This window comes from Cavia porcellus, unplaced genomic scaffold (genome assembly GCF_034190915.1).
Source record: "Cavia porcellus strain 051 isolate PalLab524CR breed Dunkin Hartley unplaced genomic scaffold, mCavPor4.1 scaffold_1, whole genome shotgun sequence".
In the NCBI taxonomy this organism is placed as follows: Eukaryota; Metazoa; Chordata; class Mammalia; order Rodentia; family Caviidae; genus Cavia; species Cavia porcellus.
The window spans coordinates 234072988-234086926 of NW_026947484.1; the positions used below are offsets into that span (position 1 = coordinate 234072988).

The 13939-nt window shown below is 45.3% G+C and overlaps 1 protein-coding gene and 1 long non-coding RNA gene across 3 annotated transcripts in view; one reads left to right on the plus strand and one right to left on the minus strand.

The window, feature by feature from the left end:
* Mapre3 (microtubule associated protein RP/EB family member 3) overlaps window positions 1-13939 on the minus strand; it is a 59568-nt gene that overhangs the window by 9740 nt on the left and 35889 nt on the right. The window lies entirely within an intron of this gene.
* On the plus strand, window positions 7561-10025 carry LOC134471666 (uncharacterized). The gene is made up of 3 exons (XR_010041235.1): window positions 7561-8452; window positions 9026-9253; window positions 9429-10025. It is a non-coding gene; the product is annotated as an uncharacterized LOC134471666 (long non-coding RNA).

Below are 13939 nucleotides of genomic sequence, written 5' to 3' on the forward strand. Positions count from 1 at the left end.
TAAAACAAACAGTATTAGTCATGAAAGATCAAATAAATATCAACAGAATTACAGAGGGAGACCTCAATACTCCAGTTAAAAAATAGATCAACCCAACAAAAAATCAAGAAAAAATACCCTCAGAGTTGAACCACATCCTCAAATAAAAGGACTTCGTATCTACAGAGTCACTAACAACACCAGAATGCACATTCTTCTTAACAGCACGAGGCATTCTCCAAATAAACCACATACTGGCTCATAAAGCACACTTCAGTAAATACAAAAGAACTGAAATTATCTCATGGTATTATTAGATCTTAGTGTAATGAAACTAGTAATCTACGCAAAAATGAACTACAGAAATTATGCAAACACACGGAAATTAAAAAATACCCCCCCCCACCTTTTCCTTGCTATGTAGTTCAGGCTGGCCTTAAATTCACTATGTAGCCTGGATGGCCTTGAGATTCTCCTGACTCAGCCTCCCTAGTGCAACAATATACTCTTGAATAATCAGTGTGTCACAGAATATATCAAGGGAGAAAAATTCCAAGAATCAAATGATAATTGCCACATCAGAACCTATGGGACACAATGAAAGTCATCTTAAGAGCGCTCCAAATGCGCACATCTGAAACACAGAGAAAGCTCCAATAAACAACCTAGTGATGTACTCTGAGGTCACAGAAAAGCAAGAACAAATACAAAAATAGTACAAGGAAGGAAGTTATAAAGATCAGAGTAGAAATTCATGAAATTGAGGTGAAAAAACTTTTATGAAGAATCAATGAATCAAAGAGTTGTTTCTTTGAAAGAATAAAATAGACAAACCCTTAGCTAATCTTACCCAAAAAAGGAAAAAAAAAAAAAAAAAGACCAAAATCAGCACAGTTGTGAAAGGAGAAATCATAATGGATACCATCAAAATCCAAAAAATTATTAGGAATTACTTTGAAAACCTGTACTCTAACAAATTGGAGACTCTAGAAGAAATGGATAGATTCCTAGATATGAATTACCAAAACTGAATAATAATCCATATATGCATAAACAATAAAATTGAAGCAGTCATAAAACTGAACCAATAATAAAAACGTACAACTGAGAAAAGCTCAGCAGTTCAACAGGAAGAGCTGACACACACGCATCCAACCGAGTGAAGGATTCACTGTGAAGCTTAGGAGCCGTCGGGGCGAGCCGGGCGGCTCCTCGTGGATGCAGGAGACTGTTTCAGCTTTAGGTAAACTGACTCTGCCTCCATTGACTGCTTTGCACAGAGTCGATGCTCTTTCCTGCTCCTCTCCATTGGCTCCGAGAGATGTAAGGAAGGCCCGCTAAGGTCCTGACGCGTAGTATTTGAAGCCAGCTGACAGTTTCCAGTTTCCTCGCACCGTGTTCTCTGTCAACGATTGAACTCAGTGAGACGGCAGAGCCACACAGCTCCAAAAATGTCAACTGGGTTCGAGCCACAAGGTAAGAGACTGTGTTCCCAAGGTACAGAAGTTTACATATCAGGAACTGAAGCAACAGCCTCCTAAATCACTCCAATGCTACCTCAGTTGAGTTATGCAGATTGGCCTTTCTCCCTTCTCCCTGCGTACTGCAGAGTGGCTGCTCTCTGTCTGGCCTGCTCAGCTCACACTGCTCCTGTAATGCCTGCCAGTCTCACCACCACTCCCCTTTAGCCACTGCCTTCTCCACTAGAAAATAAATTCTGGGTTAGGCCTTGGATCAGGGCCGTGTTCCGTGTATGCTCACCTGGCCCGGACGCAGGACCCCTTGGCTGCCCTAACTATAAACACGTCTCAGTGTCTTTATTCTTGCTGTGGGTTGCACTGGAGGTGGTAGGTTGGAATTAACTTGTCAGGATTCTAATAACATTTCAATAGGATTACAAATAAGACTTTCCGGACTGTGAGGTGGATGAGAAAAGGGATTATAATATTTGGATTACAATAAACAGTGTTTGATTTACAGTAAGAGCTTCAGGGAAGATCTAACTCCTCCAACTCTATAATGAAACTGAGAAGCCAGAAGAACTCCCAGACCCTGCGAGCTGCCGCCACTCAGATTCTGAGATCAGGAAGAACTCAACTACGAACGACGGCTACAGGCCAGTGTTTTTAATAAACACAGATGCAAAAATCCTCACAAGACACTGGAAAACAGCAACAAATCATAAAGAAGATCACACATCATGAGGAGTATACTTCATCCCAGGGATGTAAGGGTGGTTCAACATTCATGAATCAATAAAGTCAGAACAAAAATCATATAATCACCTCAATAGATGCAGAAAAATTTTGACAAAATTCTAAAATCCTTTCATGATAAAATCTTGAAGAAAACAGGTATAAAAGGACCTTATCTCAATCTGATAAAGGCCATTTATGACAAGTCTGTATCTATCTAACACCATTTAAATCATGAAGAAGACAAGGGTGTCCACTAGGACCACTCCATTCTAACAGTACTCTAAACATTGGCCAGAGCGGCAGGCGAGAGAAAGGAATACTCCATGTATGGGAAGGAAGAGGCCAGGTTAGCATTACGTGCAGGCGAGTGACTCTTAACATAGAAGACCCCAAAACTCCATCAAGACTCAATTAATAGCTAAATTTGCAATGTAGGAGGATACAAAAATCAACAAAAATCAGTACCATTCTAGTACGCAATAATGAACTCGCCAAGAAAGAAATAGGCATAATAATACGATTCAAAATATCACAAGAATTAAATACTTAGTAATTAACCTAATCAAAGAAGTGAAAGACCTCTACAACAAAAACTACAGAGCTCTGAAGAAGGAGATCTAAGAGGACACGAGGAAAGGCCAAGATGTCCCATGTTCCTGTATAGGCAGAACCAACGCTGTCAACACAGCTACGTTTCCAAAGCTGACACACAGGCTGTCTTACTTTTCTCATCGCTGAGACAAAATACCTAACATGCAAAGTTAAAGGAGGAAAGGTTCACTGTAGCTCAGTTTGCAGGGGTTTCAGTTCATAGCTGGCTGGCACCACGGCACGGCTAGGCAGGCAGAAGGCTACGGGCAGCAAGTGACAAGTGGCCGCAGAAGCCTCCCTTCCATCCCTTCCATTCTGTCCAGGATACTCTTTTAGGGTGCGTAGCACTCATACCCGGGCAGGGTCTTTCCTTTATCCACTACCAGAACTGTGCCAAGTCAATCAGTGAACTAATTTAGTCATTACACACTTTTTTTGGTACTGGGGATCAAACTCATGACCTCGCGCCTGCAAAGCAGGCGCTTATGCCGCTGAGCTAAATCCTCAGCCCTTATCACACATTCTTGACACCAGCATCACGCACTCTACATCTAGCCATCTCTGACAAGCCCCACTTAGGACCACATGAGGCTTCGAGAGGACATCTAAACACAAGGCATACGTAGGCTTAATGCAATCTCAACCAGAATACCAACAGCATTCCTCGTGGAACGTTCCAGCAAGCAACCTTATAGTGTGGGTCAGTGGAATAGAACAGAGGATGCAGAAACACCCCCAGCAATATCCAGCCATCTGATCTTTGACAAAGTGGCTGAAAACATACACATGATTCTGTAACAAATGATACTGGAGAAACTGGCTATACACATGCAAAAGACTGACCTTAGACATATTTCTTACCATGCACTAAACTAAAATCAAAATGGGTCCAAGCTCTAACTTTAAACCAGAATCACAACCTGTTCAGAAATAAAACAGGTAAAACTCTTCCTTTTTTTTTTTTTTTTAAGAGCTTGGGTCTCTCTATGTAGTTCAGGCTGGCCTTGAACTCACTATACTACTAGTTCCAATATTCCTGGATTGCCTTGAACTGGTAGCAATTCTCCTGCCTCAGCCTCCCCAGTTCTGGGATTACAGGTGTGCATCCCCGCCCCCCCAGAAAATTAGGTAAAACTCTTTTTTTTTTTTTGGTTTTTATCGATACCAGGGATCGAACTCACGACTGCCTGCTTTTGCAAGGCAGGCGCTTATGCCGCTGAGCTAAATCCCCAGCCCTGTAAAACTCTTGATGTCATAGACATAGACAAGGTCTTTCTGAACAAAACCCTAACTGTACAAAAAAAATAATAACATCAAAATAAACTAATGGGGAGATAGCTCAACAGTACAGCGTCTACCTGGCAAGACTGAGGTCCTGAGTTTGATTCCTGGTACAAAAAAAAATATTAAACAAACAGGATTATACAGAGTCTGCCAAGGAGAAGAAAAATAGTACGATGTCTTTTCAACAGATGGTATTATTTCTTCTATGGGGGGCCCTAGAGGATATCATGTATCATGGAAAACCCACTACACTGCCAGCCCTTAGAAAAGAAACTGAAAATGCACACGCAGGAATCTCAACGACTGAGGTCACCCGAGCAGCCGTTCACTGTATAATGAATGTCTGGAAGCTATCGGCCTCCACTTCGAGTGCCCCTTGTCACTGTAGAGGTCAGAGGCAACTTGTATTAATCTCATGATGTCTCAATAAATTTAGCGTTAAAATATCCATACAAGTTTATCTTTTCCTGAAGTATGTATGCATTTTTTGGGGTAGACTCTGCATTACATTAAACATCTTCTGCACAGCAAAGGAAACAACTAATGGAGTGAAGAGAAAACCTACAGAATGGGAAAAAGTTTAGCCAGCTACACCTCAGACAGCAGATGAGTATCTAGGATATCTTAAGGGCTTAGCAGAAAGTTAGGTCCTCCTCCCCAGACAGAAGAGCCAGTCAAAGGAGGTGGGGCAACCCTGAAATGGACATATACTTCTCAGGAGCAATACGACTGGCCAATAAGTACATGAAAAAGTGTCAAATTTCCAGCCATCAGAGAAATGCCGATTAAAACGCTGAGATTCTTCCTCCAGAAAGAATGGTTATCATCAAGGAATCAAATGTAATGTGCTGGTGAGGCTGCAGGGGTGAAGTGGGAAGAGGAAGCCTTCTACATTGTCGGTGGGAATATAAACTAGTTCAACCACTACGGAAAGGGGTATAGAGATTCCTCAAAAAACAAATTAGAGATCGATCCCATGTGACCCGGCTATTACCCTTGTAGGTATCTTCCCAAGAGAGTTGAAGACATCATGCTACAGTGATACACGCACACCAATATTTACAGCAACACAACTCATGCATCTAAATCTTGGAAGTGGCCTGTGTGCCCGTCCACAGATGAATGCGTTCGGAAAATGCAGTGTTCTTCCATGACGGGTGCTACTCTGCTGTAAGAAGGGTAAACGAGCCCCCTGTAGGAAAACGGATGCATCTCCAGACCATAATATTAAGTGAAACAAATCAGACACAGAAACTTAAGAGAAGGGGACCGAGAGCCGGAGGGAGATGGGAAGGGCAGAGAAAGGAGGTGGAAAAAGGGCCAAGGGTGTTAGGTACACGTCTCAACTCCCCCGTGAATGTAACTGTTACACACTGCAAACGTACTAATAAAATTTTTAAAAATTTTTTGGGGTAGACTCTGTATTACATTAAAAATCTTCTGCACAGCAAAGGAAACAACTAATGGAGTGAAGAGAAAACCTACAGAATGGGAAAAAGTTTAGCCAGCTAAAAGATAGCCAAAAGGGTTTAGACTACCCGGCTCCTCTTCAGACACCTAGGACTGTCTTTTGCTTTGTGACACAAGGTCTCACTGTGTAGTTCAGGATGGCCTGAACTTACTGTGGGGCTCAGGCTGGCCTTCAACTTGCAGTGAATCTCCTGCCTCAGCCTCCCTCGGGCTGGGATTACAGGTGTGTGCACCACACCTCGCTTCATAAACGTCTTGAGGACAATCTGGGGGCCTCAATCTTCTCTAGTTCTCTGGGGCTCTCTATACTCCAAGTTCAGCCCTGTCCCGGCCGGCCCCTGGAGAACGCTCTGCAGATTCCAGGCCACCACTTTTACCCTGGCTCAGGCGGCCACGTGGCTCTTCCAGTTAGGCGGTGGGCAGCTGACAAGCCCTCTGCCAGCTCCACAGTCTGCGGATCTCTGGATCTCTACTTAGGCCACTTGGGCTCAAGTCCTGGTGCCACCACCTGCTAGCTGTTTGATTGCCGGCCTCAGTTTCCTCATCTATAGAGCGGGGCACTTCCTATCTCACAGAGCTTTATGAAGACTCTGAGCCGTGTGTACACAGCACTGACCACACAGCCAGTCATGCCTGTGCAGACAGCAGAAACCCAAGAACAGGCGCTACAGAAGCAACCTCAGGTCTCTGAGGCCATGGAGTGGCCTGTCCAGGAGGGACAGACTAGAGAACTGTGCTTTGCTCTGCCCTTTGTGCCTGGGCACAGCCATCTGGGCTTCCTGAAGCTGGGCCTCGGATCATGATCCCTCCCCAACTCCAGATTTCCCATGGATCTGCTTTTTGATGCCATCCTACCGGCCAGGAAAACTGGAACAGACGCTGTGAGATCAGAGGAGCGAAGGCTCTGTGCAGTCTGCCAAAAATGTTTCTGCTGCTGACGTGGGGCTATGCCCATGGTCACTGAGCTACCCCTTTCTGACCAGGCACAAGTGGACGGAAGTCACCTGTTGGGAAAAATCTGCAGATTGCTACCCACTTCCTCCTGGCTCACACATCCAGGGTGTTCTGGGGTTGCACAGAGGCAGTATGTGCAGGCAGGGGAGAAGGGTCCTGGGGGGCTGCAGGAGCCCCGCCAGCGGGTCACAAAGCCCTGGCACATCTAGCCAATCACCTTCTTCTCATGCCTCTGCAAGGACCTGACTCATAGAGAGGCTCGGTGGCTCAAAGCTGAACTGGCTAAGCAGAGATTAGGTAAGTAGGGTGGCTCCAGGGTAAGCTGGGGGTCCAGCAAGTGCCCCTCCAGTAGGTCCAGGGAGGGATATGGATGTTGAAGGGCTAGAGACGGTAGTAACCCTTCAGGATTTTTTTGAGGTACAAGGAATTGAACCCAGGGCCTCGCCTTGAGCTACTCCTACTCCTCCCTCCTTTTCCTAAATTTTGAGTTGCCCAGGCTGCTTTAAACTTGCTATCTTTTGCCGCAGTGCACCCCGCCCCCCAGGCAGATCACGGATGTGCACCCCGGCTGGCCTTCCCCACACTCTTTTCACAATTTTTCTAGGTCACGGAGCTCTCCCCGGGCCTGAGCATGCTGAGGGGTCAGCTACTGGGTCTTGAACATGCGCTGCTGAACAAAATCCGAGTGTTTACAGAGGCTTTTCCCAGAGTGAGCTGGGCAACGCTGCCACACCCTTGTTGCCAATGTCCAGGGGATGTGTTCTTAGGAGGAGTTCCAGCTAAACCCAGCCAGGTTGCTCCATCTGACCATAACTCAAAGGGGTAAGAGAATCCCAGGAAGTGTAGTAAACAAACGTCCTTCACTTTGCTAAAATAAATCCCTTTTAGTTGGACAGTTCTAGGTGGGCGGAGAGAAAGGCAAATCTTTGTTCTTAGGGTATCTTTAAGCTCCTCACTTTTTTTTTTGAGACAGGGTCTCACTGTGTAGTCCAGTTTGGCTTTTATTTATTTATTTATTTTTTGGTCTTTTTCACTCATGACTGCCTGCTTGCAAGTGTTTATTTGTTTTTAAGACAGGGTCTCACTCTGCAGTTCAGGCTGGCCTTGAACTCACTTTGTAGCCCAGGCTGGCCTCAACCTTGCAGTGATCCTCCTGCCTCAGCCTCCTGAGTGCCGGTATCACAGGCACGCACCACCACGCCCCGCTAAATAAACTTTTGAAGCTAATAAACTTCCACAGAGCCACCATCGAACCAAGCGACCAGCACCAGGCTCCTGGAAGCTATGGCACGGCAGAGAGGTTTTACAGAAGGAAGGAAATGAGGCTTGGCTGCAGGATTTGCTACTTACTGCTGAAGACTCTGATTAAGTGGCTGAAGGTCTCCCAGCTTGTTTTTATGCCTGAAGAGTCAGGATGGTGGAATTATTGAGCATGGAGCTGTTGTGAGGATTAAAGAGACACTGCTGGAGGGAACCAAAGGTTCTTCACTACTGGCTGGGGAACCGAGCAATTTTGACAACACCCAACGTGCATGACTCTTCCCAGCACCCTGACCCCCTGATCAGGGCTCTGACTGTGGGGAGAGCAAGCACAGGCTTAGATTTCATTTCTCTGCTGCCTGAGCCTCATGGCTCTTAGGCAGAAAGATGCAAGATCCTTCTGGAGCCATGCTGCCCACCTTTTTGCTCAGTCAGTACTGGCACAGGGCCCAGCAGACGATGGCTGCTCAGCACGGATTTGCTGAAGGAAGGGAGAGGTCAAAGCAGGACAGGGGGTCCAGAAGGCAGGTGGGATGGGGAAGGGTGGGTTTCTGCTCTTGTTTCTGTGTGCTGACCCTTAGGAAGTGCTGCTGGCTACATGAAGGAAGGAGAGGAAAGCAGGCTGCTAGCTGTACTCTGGCCACACGTGACTACATGCGGCACGAAGCCCTGGGATCAGGTGCATCCAGCTGCCTCAGAGCTCAGGCGGGCCCCAGGTAGATCCTGGTGCATGGAGGGAGCACTTTTCCACTTGGCCTGTTCTGGGCAGTGGGGAGCTGGCCCATCTGCCCTTGAGCTGAGGACAGAGAGGTCACAGAGCTGCAGAAACTGCTGTGACATGCTGGGAAGGGCCTATTCATGTTTCCAGAGGCCTAGTGGCTCTGATGTGCCCTTCATGGCCCTTCATGTTTCAAAGAACCTGAGTCTTAGGGGACACACAAACATGTCATTTCGCATTTCTGAAGAATCTTGTGTCTTCAGGCATCTGGCTCGGAGTTCCAGGGCCCAGAGGTCTGTTCTCACTCTCCTTGGGATGCCTGGAGTCTGTGATGGGTCAGCCTGCTTTCCCCTGACCATCGGTCCCATCCCCTCTGCCCTCATCCTCCAGCCCCAAATCCACCACCTCAGAAGCCTCCGGTTTTATTCCTGCCCTTCTGGCAGGGCATAGGCGGCTCGGGTATCCTCTGGTTTTTTGACCAGAAAGCTTTCCCTAAAGATGTCCAGAACAAACTTAACCAGTTTCAGTGTTGCTTAATCCTCTGTCCTCTCTCCGGATGACTACTCCACAGGCCCAGTGCTCTTCCGATCTGCAGGAGCAACACTGCCTAAGTGGAGCCAACCCCAGCCAGCAAGGATACCCACGGGGAGCTCTCAGCAAGCTTGCCATGGGGCCTGGCATTCTCACCAGGACTGCCACGCTTGTGGTTAGAGCATTCACCTCAAAGAGCCAGAATTATTAATCAACTCAATGTATGCGGAAACACAAGCTCAGGATTCAAGCTCAAGGCAAACTGCGGGTGAGGTTAGAACTGAATGGGGGCCATGTGAATCCAACCCCGTGCTCCTTCCACTGGAAGAGCAGTCTGATTGGCACAGCTCTGGTACACGCTGATGTGCTCTGATTTAGCCCTCTGAGCAGTAGGAGGGAGGAAAACAATTTCAGAAGTGTCTTCTTTGTATCTGTCTTTCCAGACTACCATGATGCTGCCTTGATTTCCATTTTAAGTGTTCATGGACCAGTGACACAACATGCTAAAGGCTGCATGAAGCACATGGAACCTTGGGGTAACTTTAAGGCTTGGGCCTTTATCTTTAAGGAGCCTCTGCTTGACTAGAGAGATATGCATAATTCATAAAACAACAAAGCCTCTTACAAACCAGAATGCATATAGTGCTCAACGGTGAAAGTACATTTGGGTCTGAAACACTCCAGTTAATGGACACCAAGGGTGAGCCTACTGAGCTTGGGGATCCATTCCCCGATCCCTTGGGGAAGTGGCACCTAATTTGGGTCTGTAAGGATGACAGGATGTCAGCAGGGATGAGAAAACAGGAAACTTGGGGCATGGAAACAAGTATTTGAAAAAGTGAGCATGAGACCCATGACTAAGTCTTGGAGGAATTTAGGGCTGGCAATCAAAGGAGAGGAGATGGGAAGGTAGACGTCCCAAAGCCAGGGAGAGGCCGCGTTCGGGAGGAGGGACTCTGCCCTGTTTAATGAGGCTCCCAGATCTTAGATGGGGAGATGGCAATTAGACTGTGCAACAGCGATGAGGAAACCCTGAGTCATCCCGGTGGACTGCGGAAGCAGAAGCTGGGACCCTCGGACGCCCAATTACCTGCCCACAAGGATGCTGAGCAAGGAGATCTCTGGTTTGTCATCAGGGTCGGTCATGCTTATTACAGCATTTCAGGTAGATGGGAGAGTGGCTGTCTGCAGGGCAGAACACAACTTAATTCCTTTAGTTAAATTCTGAAGTGAAACATAGATTAATCATAGGCTTGTGCTCTCTATCTCGTCATCCCCATCCTCCTCAAGAGCCTGTCGTCTACCCCAAGTAAGGTCTAGATCTGATCTGGGCAAGGAGCTCAGGAGTGCAAACTCCTGGTCTTTCCCAAGCTACTGAACACACTGTCAGGAATGAATGGAAAGGATGGTGGAAAGTGTTAATAAACCCTTAACTAAGGTAGAAAATTGTGTTTTAAATATTAACTTATTTTTCCATTTAACTGTGGCTAGTCAATCCTCTCAGCCTTTAGTTTTGTGGGGAAATACTACATTTAGACAGGGAAGAATACACACAGTTGGGTACCAAGGACTGCACAGAGCCTCTGATGCATGTGTGCACACACTCATTAGTGGAGCCCATGGACTGTGTGCCAGGCACTATGCATGGCCTGGACAAAGGGAAAGGACCCGGCCTTGGCCTTCAAGGGATCCAAGGACAAGTGGGCTGAATAACCAAAGGGCAACATACTACACTCCAGGCCCCAGACACTGCTGGAGCTGCTTTAATTCTGAGACCTGGAAGGCTTCAAAGAGAAGCATAGTTTGAACTGAGTCAAGAGGAAAGGGAAATGTGCAAGGAGGAGAGAAGCCTGCAAAGCGTCCATCCCATAATGCATGTTGTGGGCAGATGTGGTTACAAGGGTAGGCAAAAGCCACAATCACCAGGAGTGCTGCATTCCATGGGCAAGGACTTATTTTATCCTAGAGAAAAACTCACCAGGATTTTTTTCTCATGCATAGAGTATATTTGTAACAATACAAAACACAGGGGACTGGGGATTTAGCTCAGAGGCATAAGCGCCTGCCTTGCAAGCAGGCAGTCGTGAGTTTGATACCCGGTACCGATAAAAAGGAAAAAGACAAAAACAAAACAAAACACAAGAAGCAATACCATAGCTCCAATAACAGCATAATTCCCAAATCCAAATTATCACACAGGTACTTACAAACTGCATCAGTATATAATTCTTCTGAGGCTTTATGTTTTCTATAGAATACTGAAGAGACTCTTAAAAGCTGCTGCATAAATCAGCAAAAAAAAATCTGATTTTTCTGTAAACTTTATTTTGAAATACTTTTACATTTGTTAAGGTTTGTGTCTGGATGCCCCCCTAAAGCCTCACACAGTCATGGGAGCAGGCTTTTGGAATTCTCGATTGATTCATGGTCCGCTGCTGGGATTACGGGTGTGAGCGCCACACCTATCCGAGGGTGGGTGTAGTCTACATACAATATAAGGGACAGAAAGAGTCTTCTCTCCACACAACTGCCTTTTTGTTCTTGTTGCTTTTGCTGTTTCCTGTGGCCACAAACTGTTGCCCTTTGCCACCCTGCCTTGCACCCAGCAGATTATGGACTGAAACTTCCACACACTATGAGCTAAATAAACCTTTTCTTTCTTCATTTTGGGCATTGGCTATTTTGTTTCAGCAGTGAGAGAAAAGTAACCAACACAAATTCATCATTGTAAAACAGAGCAAAAAATTTCCATATATTCTCATCCAGCTTGCCCCAATAACATCTTGTATAAGAATTATTAAGGTCAGAAACTGACATTTGTATATTATTAAACTTCAGACCTTATTTGTATTTCACTAGTTTGGATATACACTTCTGTTTTGACACAGGGTCTTGTTATGTAGTCCAGGCTGGTGTTGAATTACTAGGCAGCCCAGGCTGACCTCAAACTCAGGATGATCCTCCTGTCTCAGCCTCCCAAGTACTGGGATTATAAGCATGTACTATCGTGCCTGCTCAGTTTACATATGCAATTTTATGATCTAATGGCTATAATTTTTATCACATGGACAGATTCCTGTAGTCAATGTTATCCACACTATAGAATTCACTGACTCTGATCAATCTTATGTTTTTATTCTTTGTATCATCCAGCAGCTGTTGGATTTATTTTTCATGGTCCCTTGTTATTTTTAAGGAATTTTTCTTTTCATGACCACTAACAATAATCCTATCTTCTATATCTGATATTTTGCTCTTATATTAGCTCATTCTGCTGCATGTACTTTCAATGGAATTTTTAATCTCCTGGATATCTGTTTGAATCCAATCATGAATTCCATTACTTTCCCAAATTGGGTGTTCGTGGTTTCCACTATTTTCCTAAGCTCTTCAGTTTTTTTCGTATGTATCTGCTCTAGGGTCACTAACCAGGTCTTTCATTATGGTCACCATATCTGTTGCTATCTGAGAAATTATTTCTGATTTGACTGTTTTCTAGAGCCTCTTTCACCTGCTTTGTTAATTCCACTGTTACAACTCTGGAGGATCCAGGTTGGCGCCTTTTGGATTGTTCCATCTCATTACATTCTGGATTTGCCTTTGGTGAGCTGGAAGTCAGGGGTTGCATCTTGCTTAAGTGTTTTTTTAATTTAATTTAATTTTATTTTATTTTTGTCTTTTTGAGGCGGGGTCTCGCTATGCAGTTTAGGCTGGCCTTGGGCTCACTTTGTAGCCCAGGCTGGTCTCGAACTTGCAATGATCCTCCTGCCCCAGTCTTGAGAGTGCTGGGATTACAGGCGTGTGAAACTGCTTATGGCAAGTAGCTTTATTATTTAAAACTGTTAGGATGTGACTACTACTCAGAGGTGTCTTCCAAGAAGCTGGCTTTGGGTTTTGAGTCTGCTGGAAAATGCTACCACTTCCAAATTTATTGGGTTTAAGAAGTTGCTGTCTATCTGGCCTAGCCTCTGGCTCTTTGGCACTGGCCTATAGTATTTTTTTTTAATTACATACCAATCTTGGCATACCAGGAAGAACAACTGATTAGAACAATTATGTCACCTTGGCAACAGTAGTCCAATCAGCAACAACAATAGCATCAAAGAGTCTAGACAATGGCAAACTGTGGTAATTACTGATTTACTGCCTTTAATTGTACGAAGCAGATTTGTAGTTATATAACAAAGCAGTTATAAAGCAATGCAGAAAACTGAATACAGTATGTCCTCAAGGGTGATTTTTTTATCCACGGGGGAGAAAATTTACAAGGGGTTCGGGGAAAAAAGGAGAGAAACAGAAGTAGAAGAAGAAGAAGAAGAGATTAAAAGTAAGACTGGAGGACGGAGGAAAAGTATGCAGACTTTGGGAAGCTGAAGTCAGGAGAGAAAGAAAAATATAAACAAGAACAGAACAGAACAGAATAACAATAATAATGTTCACAATATATTAAAAACACAATCAACAAAGAAGAAAAAAAACAAGGAAAGTAAAAAGAAGAAAATAAGGAAAAAAATGTCGGCAGCTGTCACTGGTAGGCAAACTGGGGAGAGGAGTCCAGATCCGTGTGACCAGCTATGCACTGACAGTGGAGAGTGGATAATCCCAGCAGGCCTGGGCCTTTGGTTCCACTGAAGTTCAGGCTGGTTCCTGGCTGTGAGGCTTGAATCCAGTGTTTTCACCCTGCAACCTTCTGGCTACCTCCTGCTGGCCTGAACTTGGCTCCTTGACCTCAGGCTGATAGGAACTCAGCTCTGTCTCACTCTGACACTGGGAGTGCCAGCTGGAGGCAGCTCACAATTGCTCTGAGTTCCAAGCTCAGTTGGCCCTTCTCCAAGGTGGCTAAGGTTATCTACAACTTTAAAGAAACTGCTTAGGTCACCCCTTTACAGAAGACTTACAACTCTACCCTGGGAACCCACAGATCTGTTCTTCCTCACAATGTAATTCTGTCCTT